The 12,820-nt window shown below is 45.7% G+C and overlaps 2 long non-coding RNA genes across 2 annotated transcripts; both read left to right on the top strand.

Moving 5' to 3' along the window:
* The first annotated feature begins 4,909 nt into the window (after nucleotides 1–4,909).
* Nucleotides 4,910–5,556, top strand: LOC117186335. The gene is made up of 2 exons (XR_004471451.1): nucleotides 4,910–5,061; nucleotides 5,122–5,556. It is a non-coding gene; the product is annotated as an uncharacterized LOC117186335 (long non-coding RNA).
* A 4,530-nt stretch (nucleotides 5,557–10,086) lies between these two features.
* On the top strand, nucleotides 10,087–10,753 carry LOC117186641. The gene is made up of 2 exons (XR_004471620.1): nucleotides 10,087–10,253; nucleotides 10,314–10,753. It is a non-coding gene; the product is annotated as an uncharacterized LOC117186641 (long non-coding RNA).
* Nucleotides 10,754–12,820: the final 2,067 nt, after the last annotated feature.

Here is a 12,820-nt window from a genome sequence, read left to right as displayed (position 1 = left end):
ATTCTAGGGCAGGCTAAAAATGAGTTACAAGACATACAATTTTGAGAAAAGTATTTTTTGAGCTAGTATATTTAATATTAGTATTTAAATATATATTAGTTTCCTCCAAGTCTTTGTAAATTAAATTACACATAAAAAAGAAGAATACATAATAATTAACATTATTACATTTTTTTTTAAGTCTCCTTATACAAAACGGAATTTTCTTTATATTGCCTCTATACTTCGATTTTTGTTGTTTAACTAGCCGGCCCTGCCTCGTTTTGCTGTGGCGCTCATTGTGGTTGCACGGATAAGAAATGAGGACAACTCAGTTGATTGTTTCTTGATGGAGAATATAAAGAGTTTTGACCTGATCTCCGACTATGGCAATTGATTCTCCGCTAATACGGCTACTACGGTTAGGTTAGGTTAGGTTCAGGCGGTAGCCTGGGGGAGTGATGAAACCCTCCCAAGCTCACTTGGACCTGTAGAAGGTCCGTTGTGGTGCCGCATGGGCGTGTGCCCCTTCCCAGTGCCTAAAAACCGTGGAGAAACAGGCTGTTGCAAATTAAGGGCAGTCCCATCCGGAGACTTGGATGAATCTGGACAAGGTCCCCGGTTTGATTTCGGACAGGTCCGAAATGTCTGTGAGGAAAGCAACCCCGAGAATACGAAGACGACGATTTCCAAGGGCCGGGCAGTGGCAGAAGAAGTGGGGGACCGATTCCTCCTCTTCCTCGTCGCGACAACTCCTGCAGAAGTCGTTATGAGGGATTGACAGTCTAGAGGCATGAGTGCCAATCTGCCAGTGTGCCGTAATGGCTCGAGTATCTGAAGAGCACTGTGCTCTGCTGAGCCTATACAGCTCGGCTGAGCGCTTCTTCGATCGATATGGCCATATCAATCTTGAGATTTTACAGGAAACGGTTTGCTGCCATCTCCTATTGGCATTTTGCTCGAACAATTCGTGCGTGAGGAGCCTGCACGTAGCCAGAGGCATCGCTACCTGCTCCCTCTCCATAAGGAGAGGAACTGTAGTACCCTGCCTTGCTAGCTCGTCGGCGGCGTCGTTCCCCTCGATGTCCCTGTGGCCTGGGACCCATATAAGGAAGAGGTCTAACTGATCTGCAATCTCGTGCAGAGACCTGCGGCAGTCATTTACAGTCGCTGAGGTCGACGATATTGAGCCTAGAGCTTTAATAGCTGCTTGGCTGTCCGAGAAAACGCACACTAAGTGCGTGTCTAGAAGTAGTTTGGAGACGATAGATATGGCCTCCTTGATGGCTACAACCTCCGCTTGGAACACACTGCAGTGGTCCGGGAGCCTGAAGCAATGACTGATGTTCAGCTCGCTGCAGTAGACTCCGCCTCCCACGCGGCCCTCTAGCTTGGAGCCATCAGTGTAGAAGTGAACCGCATTTGCGGGTTCTGGTTCGCCCATCTCCCAGTCCTCCCTAGATGGGATTGATACCTGGAAAGGCGTCGAGAGGAGATCACTACGGACACAATAATCTGTCCTCTCTGGTAATTGCGGGTGTCTCGTCAGGATTCCCGAGTGCCCAACCGCGGACGCTTTCCACAGTCTGGCTTCTCTCATTCTGAGTGCGGAAGTGTTGCCACTTTCTTTCCCATGAGATCTATGGGGAGGAGGTCCAGCACAGTATCCAGGCTTCCCCTGGAGTAGTGCGTAGCCCGCCAGTTATGCATAGCTCTGCCATGCGTTGAACTCTGCTGAGTTTATTGAGGCATGTCCTTTTGTCTAAGGCTGGCCACCATACTACCGCTCCATAGAGCATGATCGGTCGTATGATGGTGGTGTAAAGCCACCGAACTATATAGGGGGTTATTCCCCATCTTAGTCCGATGGCTTTCCTGCAAGTATAGAGGGCTACTGTGGCCTTCTTTACTCTATCCTCTATGCTCAATTTCCAATCGAGCTTTCTATCGAGGATTAGACCAAGATACTTGGCGTTGTTGCTGAAGATTAGCGCTTCCCACATAGTCTTGGGGGAATCAGTGCCGGAACTTTGTACTTCCTAGTGAAGAGCACCAGTTTCGTTTTAGACGGGTTGACGCCTAGACCGCATTTGTCTGCCCATTTTGACATCTTCATGAGAGTGCTTGTCAGGCCCTCACACAGCGTCTGCGGGAATTTACCCGAGAATGCTATAGCAACATCGTCCGCATACGCCACCACGCGGCAGCCACCCCCCTCTATCTCCCGCAGCAGTTCGTTCACTGCCACGTTCCATAGGAGGGGCGAGAGGACTCCGCCCTGCGGGGTGCCTCTACTGACAAATCTGGTGGACGTTGACGTCCCCAGTGATGCCTCAACCGTCCTGCATTGTAGCATCTGATCGATCAGGCTCACCGTCCGGGAGTCAACCCCCAGGTCCGTCAGTGCACCCGTGATGGCGGTCGGGAGGATGTTATTAAAGGCACCTTCTATGTCAAGGAAGGCTACCAGGGTGTACTCCTTACAGTTGAGGGACGCTTCTATGATCGATGTGATCGTGTGTAGGGCCGTTTCGGTGGATGCATCCCCAAAAGCCGTTCCATCGTCTTCAGAAGGAAGGACGATAGACTTATGGGTCTGAAATCTTTGGGGGCAGTGTGCGAGGGCTTGCCTGCCTTGGGGATGAAGACGACTTTGGTATGAAGCCAGGTTTCCGGGATATATCCATGGGAGAAGATTCCCTCGTATATCCTTTTGAGCCAATTAGTGGCTTTTTGTCCAGCGTGAATCAGTTGGGCAGGGATGATGCCATCTGGTCCCGCAGACTTGTATGGTTTGAAGCTTTTTATTGCCCAGGAAATGTTCTCCTGGCTTAGCAGGTTCATGATAACACTTGAGGCAACGGAGGGAGCCGCGATGTAGTGTGGTCTGTTTTCATCGCAGCCGGGAAAGTGGGTGTTAAGGAGAAGATTTAGCGACTCATTGCTGGACGTTGTCCATGATTGGTCGGCGTTCTTCAGGTAGCACAGAGTGGGTGTAGTCTTCGAGAGAACTTTGCGCAAGCGCGAGGCTTCCGAGTTATTCTCAATGTCGCTACAGAACTTACGCCATGAGGCGCGTTTGGCTTTCCTCAGTTCTTTATTGTAAACTGACAGACTGGCCTTGTAATCGGCCCAGTTCTGCTCAGCGTTTTCAGCCTTAGCTTTATTGAAGAGTCTTCGGGAGGCTTTCCGGAGTTCCCTCAGTTTCGGATTCCACCATTCAGGTTTCTTCCGGCCTCTGCTCTTGCTAGAGGGGCAGGATTTATCGAGCGCCTCATTGCAGGCGTCGGTAAATAGTTTAACAAGATGAGTCGTGGCTTTCCTGGAGATCTCCTCCTCAGGTGGAGTCTCATTGAGAACACGACAGAGGTGGTCTGAGTACCGAGCCCAGTTTGTCCGCCTAAGGTTCCGAAATTGAGCTGGTCTCGGTAGTGAAAAAAAGAATACGGTTTCCACGTACCTGTGGTCCGAGAAGGAGTGCTCTTCCAGGACCCTCCAGGATACGATGTTCCCGTGTAACTCATGAGAGGCAAGTGTGAGGTCCAGGACCTCCTTGCGGTTTTTAATAATGAAGGTGGGATCACTTCCCCTATTTAAAAGGACCATCTGAGTGGTCAGTAAATAGTTGAAAAGGTACTCACCCCTTTCGTTGGTGTCAGTGCTTCCCCACTGGCAGTGGTGTGCATTGGCGTCGCACCCTACGATTAGGCCGGTGTCCTTGGCCTTGCAGTCTGTGATTAGCGCCCTGAGCGCCTGTGGAGGGGGGTCTTGGTCTTGGCACTTGGTCTTCCTGGCGCTGGGCGTCACAATTAGATAAGTGGTGAAAGTGGATATGTGAAACGTCCAGAAACCGTTTCCGACCATATAATGTATATATATTCTTGATCAGCATCAAAAGCCAAGTCGATAGAGCCATATCTGTCTGTCGTCCCTATGAGCGCCTAGTGCTCAGAGACTATAAGAGCTGGAGCAACGACATTTTGTATCCAGACTTCTGGGACATGTCACTGTTACAGGTATATTTCAAAACTTCGCCCCGCCCACTTCCGCCCCCAAAAAGGTCGAAAATCTGTGGCATCCACAATTTCAAAGATACGAGAAAACGCAGAATCGTAGAGAATGATTATATCTTCTAGACTGCAGAATCTGATGAAAAAAATTTCATTCTCTTCGCTCTGTCTCTCTCTAACACACAGGTTTCATGGTCGGCTTTGCCTATTGCTAAAAGTGAGTTCCTAGATCTCAGAGACTATAAAAGCTAGAGCAACCAAATTTTTGATCCACACTCCTGTGATATCGGACCTTGACGAGCGAGTTTCAAAATTTCGCCACACCCCCTTCCGCCCCCGCAAAGGACGAAAATCTGGGGCATCCACAAATCTCAGAGACTATTAAGGCTAAAGCAACCAAATTTGGTATCCACACTCCTGTTAGATGTCACTAAACAACGTATATCTCAAAATTTCGGCGTCTGCCGGAGGAGAGCTATACTGAGTTAGTATCGGGTATAAATGTAGAGTTGCGGTCGGCACAGCACCTCACAACGATCCCTTCCGTTTTTTTTTTAATTTCCGAATCGAGGAATGTAGACAGAGAGTTACTTTTACAATTATGGGATCACAATATTTCAGACAAAATTTAAGCTCCATGGCGAACCAAGTTTGAGCTAAGAAAAACTATTCCTAGTCAATACGGCATGAGAACCCAAATCTTGGCCTGCTTGATCTGCCCATTCCTTACAATATACCAAAATATACCCATCATGTGTTTTAGAGCCCCCTTTGAAATTCTGAAGCCGAAATTACCAACCCTTCTCTGGACAGACATGTTTTGTTGTGGGGATGTGCATTTTACCGAATATTCGGTATTTTAATATTTTATTATTCTTATTATTATATATAACTGTTATATAAGCTATATAACTGTTATTCCGCAGAACATCAATTTGCAAAGTACCCAGCTAGCACAATAGCAGCATCGAGTATAGCCGCTTCAATGAGTGGGCTAAAATGTCATCTTCGCACAGGCCATAATCTTCCCTTTTTATTAGGTCTACTTACGGACTTAACCAGCATCGAACAAGTTTGTATAAGAAAGATTGAAGTCCAAGGCATTGACTAAATTTTATTTTTATATAAATAGGTTCAACTGCAAGAGTGTATGTTGCATATGGAGAACATTTTTGAAGAGCACAGTCGCAACCTGCAGCCGTTTTTTGTTGACATTCAACCTCCTAACTCTGCAAAAATGTACTGCCAGAGACGTAATCAGACTCATCCAAACCAGCAATATCATCAGCAGCGCCCGCAACGCATGAGGCAAATGCCAATACCCTCCCTAACATTTACTACTGCTGACACCAACGCTGATCAAAATTGCTTTAAGGCTACCCTACCCTATCGGACGCAAACATTTAAGATTCTAGGGCAGGCTAAAAATGAGTTACAAGACATACAATTTTGAGAAAAGTATTTTTTGAGCTAGTATATTAAATATTAGTATTTAAATATATATTAGTTTCCTCCAAGTCTTTGTAAATTAAATTACACATAAAAAAGAAGAATACATAATAATTAACACTATTACATTTTTTTTTAAGTCTCCTTATAAAAAACGGAATTTTCTTTATATTGCCTCTATACTTCGATTTTTGTTGTTTAACTAGCCGGCCCTGCCTCGTTTTGCTGTGGCGCTCATTGTGGTTGCACGGATAAGAAATGAGGACAACTCAGTTGATTGTTTCTTGATGGAGAATATAAAGAGTTTTGACCTGATCTCCGACTATGGCAATTGATTCTCCGCTAATACGGCTACTACGGTTAGGTTAGGTTAGGTTCAGGCGGTAGCCTGGGGAGTGATGAAACCCTCCCAAGCTCACTTGGACCTGTAGAAGGTCCGTTGTGGTGCCGCATGGGCGTGTGCCCCTTCCCAGTACCTAAAAACCGTGGAGAAACAGGCTGTTGCAAATTAAGGGCAGTCCCATCCGGAGACTTGGATGAATCTGGACAAGGTCCCCGGTTTGATTTCGGACAGGTCCGAAATGTCTGTGAGGAAAGCGGCCCCGAGAATACGAAGACGACGATTTCCAAGGGCCGGGCAGTGGCAGAAGAAGTGGGGGACCGATTCCTCCTCTTCCTCGTCGCGACAACTCCTGCAGAAGTCGTTATGAGGGATTGACAGTCTAGAGGCATGAGTGCCAATCTGCCAGTGTCCCGTAATGGCTCGAGTAACTGAAGAGCACTGTGCTCTGCTGAGCCTATACAGCTCGGCTGAGCGCTTCTTCGATCGATATGGCCATATCAATCTTGAGATTTTACAGGAAACGGTTTGCTGCCATCTCCTATTGGCATTTTGCTCGAACAATTCGTGCGTGAGGAGCCTGCACGTAGCCAGAGGCATCGCTACCTGCTCCCTCTCCATAAGGAGAGGAACTGTAGTACCCTGCCTTGCTAGCTCGTCGGCGGCGTCGTTCCCCTCGATGTCCCTGTGGCCTGGGACCCATATAAGGAAGAGGTCTAACTGATCTGCGATCTCGTGCAGAGACCTGCGGCAGTCATTTACAGTCGCTGAGGTCGACGATATTGAGCCTAGAGCTTTAATAGCTGCTTGGCTGTCCGAGAAAACGCACACTAAGTGCGTGTCTAGAAGTAGTTTGGAGACGATAGAAATGGCCTTCTTGATGGCTACAACCTCCGCTTGGAACACACTGCAGTGGTCCGGGAGCCTGAAGCAATGACTGATGTTCAGCTCGCTGCAGTAGACTCCGGCTCCCACGCGGCCCTCTAGCTTGGAGCCATCAGTGTAGAAGTGAACCGCATTTGCGGGTTCTGGTTCGCCCATCTCCCAGTCCTCCCTAGATGGGATTGATACCTGGAAAGGCGTCGAGAGGAGATCACTAGGGACACAATAATCTGTCCTCTCTGGTAATTGCGGGTGTCTCGTCAGGATTCCCGAGTGCCCAACCGCGGACGCTTTCCACAGTCTGGCTTCTCTCATTCTGAGTGCGGAAGTGTTGCCACTTTCTTTCCCATGAGATCTATGGGGAGGAGGTCCAGCACAGTATCCAGGGCTTCCCCTGGAGTAGTGCGTAGCCCGCCAGTTATGCATAGCTCTGCCATGCGTTGAACTCTGCTGAGTTTATTGAGGCATGTCCTTTTGTCTAAGGCTGGCCACCATACTACCGCTCCATAGAGCATGATCGGTCGTATGATGGTGGTGTAAAGCCACCGAACTATATAGGGGGTCATTCCCCATCTTAGTCCGATGGCTTTCCTGCAAGTATAGAGGGCTACTGTGGCCTTCTTTACTCTATCCTCTATGCTCAATTTCCAATCGAGCTTTCTATCGAGGATTAGACCAAGATACTTGGCGTTGTTGCTGAAGATTAGCGCTTCCCACATAGTCTTGGGGGAATCAGTGCCGGAACTTTGTACTTCCTAGTGAAGAGCACCAGTTTCGTTTTAGACGGGTTGACGCCTAGACCGCATTTGTCTGCCCATTTTGACATCTTCATGAGAGTGCTTGTCAGGCCCTCACACAGCGTCTGCGGGAATTTACCCGAGAATGCTATAGCAACATCGTCCGCATACGCCACCACGCGGCAGCCACCCCCTCTATCTCCCGCAGCAGTTCGTTCACTGCCACGTTCCATAGGAGGGGCGAGAGGACTCCGCCCTGCGGGGTGCCTCTACTGACAAATCTGGTGGACGTTGACGTCCCCAGTGATGCCTCAACCGTCCTGCATTGTAGCATCTGATCGATCAGGCTCACCGTCCGGGAGTCAACCCCCAGGTCCGTCAGTGCACCCGTGATGGCGGTCGGGAGGATGTTATTAAAGGCACCTTCTATGTCAAGGAAGGCTACCAGGGTGTACTCCTTACAGTTGAGGGACGCTTCTATGATCGATGTGATCGTGTGTAGGGCCGTTTCGGTGGATCTTCCTTTCCGATAGGCATGCTGGGAGTCTGAGAATAGACTAGGCGGCATATTTACCGTGAGATGCATCCCCAAAAGCCGTTCCATCGTCTTCAGAAGGAAGGACGATAGACTTATGGGTCTGAAATCTTTGGGGGCAGTGTGCGAGGGCTTGCCTGCCTTGGGGATGAAGACGACTTTGGTATGAAGCCAGGTTTCCGGGATATATCCATGGGAGAAGATTCCCTCGTATATCCTTTTGAGCCAATTAGTGGCTTTTTGTCCAGCGTGAATCAGTTGGGCAGGGATGATGCCATCTGGTCCCGCAGACTTGTATGGTTTGAAGCTTTTTATTGCCCAGGAAATGTTCTCCTGGCTTAGCAGGTTCATGATAACACTTGAGGCAACGGAGGGAGCCGCGATGTAGTGTGGTCTGTTTTCATCGCAGCCGGGAAAGTGGGTGTTAAGGAGAAGATTTAGCGACTCATTGCTGGACGTTGTCCATGATTGGTCGGCGTTCTTCAGGTAGCACAGAGTGGGTGTAGTCTTCGAGAGAACTTTGCGCAAGCGCGAGGCTTCCGAGTTATTCTCAATGTCGCTACAGAACTTACGCCATGAGGCGCGTTTGGCTTTCCTCAGTTCTTTATTGTAAACTGACAGACTGGCCTTGTAATCGGCCCAGTTCTGCTCAGCGTTTTCAGCCTTAGCTTTATTGAAGAGTCTTCGGGAGGCTTTCCGGAGTTCCCTCAGTTTCGGATTCCACCATTCAGGTTTCTTCCGGCCTCTGCTCTTGCTAGAGGGGCAGGATTTATCGAGCGCCTCATTGCAGGCGTCGGTAAATAGTTTAACAAGATGAGTCGTGGCTTTCCTGGAGATCTCCTCCTCAGGTGGAGTCTCATTGAGAACACGACAGAGGTGGTCTGAGTACCGAGCCCAGTTTGTCCGCCTAAGGTTCCGAAATTGAGCTGGTCTCGGTAGTGAAAAAAAGAATACGGTTTCCACGTACCTGTGGTCCGAGAAGGAGTGCTCTTCCAGGACCCTCCAGGATACGATGTTCACGTGTAACTCATGAGAGGCAAGTGTGAGGTCCAGGACCTCCTTGCGGTTTTTAATAATGAAGGTGGGATCACTTCCCCTATTTAAAAGGACCATCTGAGTGGTCAGTAAATAGTTGAAAAGGTACTCACCCCTTTCGTTGGTGTCAGTGCTTCCCCACTGGCAGTGGTGTGCATTGGCGTCGCACCCTACGATTAGGCCGGTGTCCTTGGCCTTGCAGTCTGTGATTAGCGCCCTGAGCGCCTGTGGAGGGGGGTCTTGGTCTTGGCACTTGGTCTTCCTGGCGCTGGGCGTCACAATTAGATAAGTGGTGAAAGTGGATATGTGAAACGTCCAGAAACCGTTTCCGACCATATAATGTATATATATTCTTGATCAGCATCAAAAGCCAAGTCGATAGAGCCATATCTGTCTGTCGTCCCTATGAGCGCCTAGTGCTCAGAGACTATAAGAGCTAGAGCAACGACATTTTGTATCCAGACTTCTGGGACATGTCACTGTTACAGGTATATTTCAAAACTTCGCCCCGCCCACTTCCGCCCCCAAAAAGGTCGAAAATCTGTGGCATCCACAATTTCAAAGATACGAGAAAACGCAGAATCGTAGAGAATGATTATATCTTCTAGACTGCAGAATCTGATGAACAAAATTTCATTCTCTTCGCTCTGTCTCTCTCTAACACACAGGTTTCATGGTCGGCTTTGCCTATTGCTAAAAGTGAGTTCCTAGATCTCAGAGACTATAAAAGCTAGAGCAACCAAATTTTTGATCCACACTCCTGTGATATCGGACCTTGACGAGCTAGTTTCAAAATTTCAACACACCCCCTTCCGCCCCCGCAAAGGACGAAAATCTGGGGCATCCACAAATCTCAGAGACTATTAAGGCTAGAGCAACCAAATTTGGTATCCACACTCCTGTTAGATGTCATTAAACAACGTATATCTCAAAATTTCGGCGTCTGCCGGAGTTAGTATCGGGTATAAATGTAGAGTTGCGGTCGCCACAGCACCTCACAACGATCCCTTCCGTTTTTTTTTTTAATTTCCGAATCGAGGAATGTAGACAGAGAGTTACTTTTACAATATTTTTAAATATTTTATTATTCTTCTTATTATATATAACACTTATATAAGTTATATAACTGTTATTCCGCAGAACATCAATTTGCAAAGTACCCAGCTAGCACAATAGCAGCATCGAGTATAGCCGCTTCAATGAGTGGGCTAAAATGGCATCTTCGCACAGGCCATAATCTTCCCTTTTTATTAGGTCTACTTACGGACTTAACCAGCATCGAACAAGTTTGTATAAGAAAGATTGAAGTCCAAGGCATTGACTAAATTTTATTTTTATATGAATAGGTTCAACTGCAAGAGTGTATGTTGCATATGGAGAACATTTTTGAAGAGCACAGTCGCAACCTGCAGCCGTTTTTTGTTGACATTCAACCTCCTAACTCTGCAAAAATGTACTGCCAGAGACGTAATCAGACTCATCCAAACCAGCAATATCATCAGCAGCGCCCGCAACGCATGAGGCAAATGCCAATACCCTCCCTAACATTTACTACTGCTGACACCAACGCTGATCAAAATTGCTTTAAGGCTACCCTACCCTATCGGACGCAAACATTTAAGATTCTAGGGCAGGCTAAAAATGAGTTACAAGACATACAATTTTGAGAAAAGTATTTTTTGAGCTAGTATACTAAATATTAGTATTTAAATATATATTAGTTTCCTCCAAGTCTTTGTAAATTAAATTACACATAAAAAAGAAGAATACATAATAATTAACATTATTACATTTTTTTTTTAAGTCTCCTTATACAAAACGGAATTTTCTTTATATTGCCTCTATACTTCGATTTTTGTTGTTTAACTAGCCGGCCCTGCCTTGTTTTGCTGTGGCGCTCATTGTGGTTGCACGGATAAGAAATGAGGACAACTCAGTTGATTGTTTCTTGATGGAGAATGTAGTGTATTGACACTCAGACTTAAGCACGCGTTGTCTTCAAGATTCTCCTTTATTCTATCCCCCTTGGATGGTGTGACCGTATATAGATATTAATATAATACCTAACAGAGAATATAAAGAGTTTTGACCTGATCTCCGACTATGGCAATTGATTCTCCGCTAATACGGCTACTACGGCTAGTATTAAAAAAAATAAAATAGAAAATCCATTTTTTTCGGGAGTGTTTTCGTATAAACCTTCTCTGGATAATTTAAACAGCTGAAAACCAAATTTGAGACAGATCGGCTCAGTCATTCTCAATTTATGAAATCCCGTAAATTTTTTACTCCATTTATATATATATACCGATTTATTAGTATGGGTAATTATGTAACGGATTACATTTAATACAACGTATTGGTACAATAAATTATAATAAAATGCGCTGAACCGGACCGACTGTAAAAAAATTGTTAAAAAATAGTTTTCTCTATACTACATATGCAGACACCAGAAGACCTGATCAAACTTTTCTCTGTACCAGATGAAAAAAACCAACATATTGGCAGTATTGGCTGTAAATGCGCAAAATTACAAGGACAATTGTCTTCCGACGCTTAAAAAATTTTTTGATAGGTATTATGCGAATGATAATAGCTTCTGCTCATTATGCCAGAACAACTCTGAAGCCTCTTGGCCACTTTTTTTTTGCTTGTTTTGGGTTCAGATCCTCCCATATATATGGGAATACCTTTGTTGGTTTTTCGGCAAATTCTTGGCGGAATTTCCAAATATCCGTATTCACAGGAAAAGCCGTATGTTTTATTGACGTGTAGACTAACCACATATAATCGCACAACTCGAAGCCGTTGGATAAACCTTTCTTTTCTAAGTGTTTTCCTTGACTGTTTTCACAACGTAGCATTTCTCATACCATGCGTCCGTTTTCAACGTTACACTGTTTATTTCTAACATTCTCGCAACATTGTGGGTTTTTTTTAACATTTCTATGTTTATTTCAAACATTGTCGCAACTTTGTCACATCTGAAGAAGACTGAAGACCACTATCCTTGATCTGCTTCCAACTCATTTGTTAAGCACTTAACAAAGCATTGAGTTCGTGCCTAAGCTGCAAAACCTGCAAATGTGCCTCAGTTAAGGCCAGTTAAAAAGTTTTGGGCAAATTCGAAAACAAATATTTACAGAAAGGGATATAAGCCAAAAAACATCGACTGCTTAATATTAAAAATCACGGTACCCGAAAATATAAGGAAGGCTTATCGCTATGGTCATGATTATTTTTTGTAAAAATAGCTTCTAGTCTAGTAAAAAACATGAAAAATTTAAGTTGGTCAGACTTACTTTTACCGGACAGACATTTTTTCTTTATGGACGTTGACATGCAATGACTGCATCTTAAAAGAGGCGATGCAATTACTGCACCGTCAGCCCTCCTCCCGTCTAACCGACCGAGGGGCGCTGCCGCATTACGCGCGGTGCGTAGCCGAACCAAACGCGAACATGCAGGAAAGATAGTTGTAAGACTAATATTCGAGAATAATTAGCACTACACTTATTAAGCAACTAAGCATGCATTTAAAATACAAATACAAATACCACTACAATTTCTAATTTCTAATTGTGTGAGTAACTTAGGTAGAGGGAATTATAATCCGAGCATAAGACCCTAAACGGTTCATGCAAGGAATAATTCGATCTACAAAGTGGAAGGAACAACGGTATAACATTTTTAGTTAGTCTAATAGGAATCGTGAAGTTTATGCGGCCCAACAGATCAGGGCTGTCTATGTAACCCCTGATCAAGTTGTGCACAAAAATCACACCAAGCATTTTCGTACGGCTAACTAAGGATGGGAGGTTTACTTATAGCAGTCTACTAGAGTAAGATG

Source organism: Drosophila miranda, chromosome XR (assembly GCF_003369915.1).
Source record: "Drosophila miranda strain MSH22 chromosome XR, D.miranda_PacBio2.1, whole genome shotgun sequence".
Taxonomy (NCBI): Eukaryota; Metazoa; Arthropoda; class Insecta; order Diptera; family Drosophilidae; genus Drosophila; species Drosophila miranda.
This window is presented reverse-complemented; position numbering and strand designations above follow the sequence as displayed.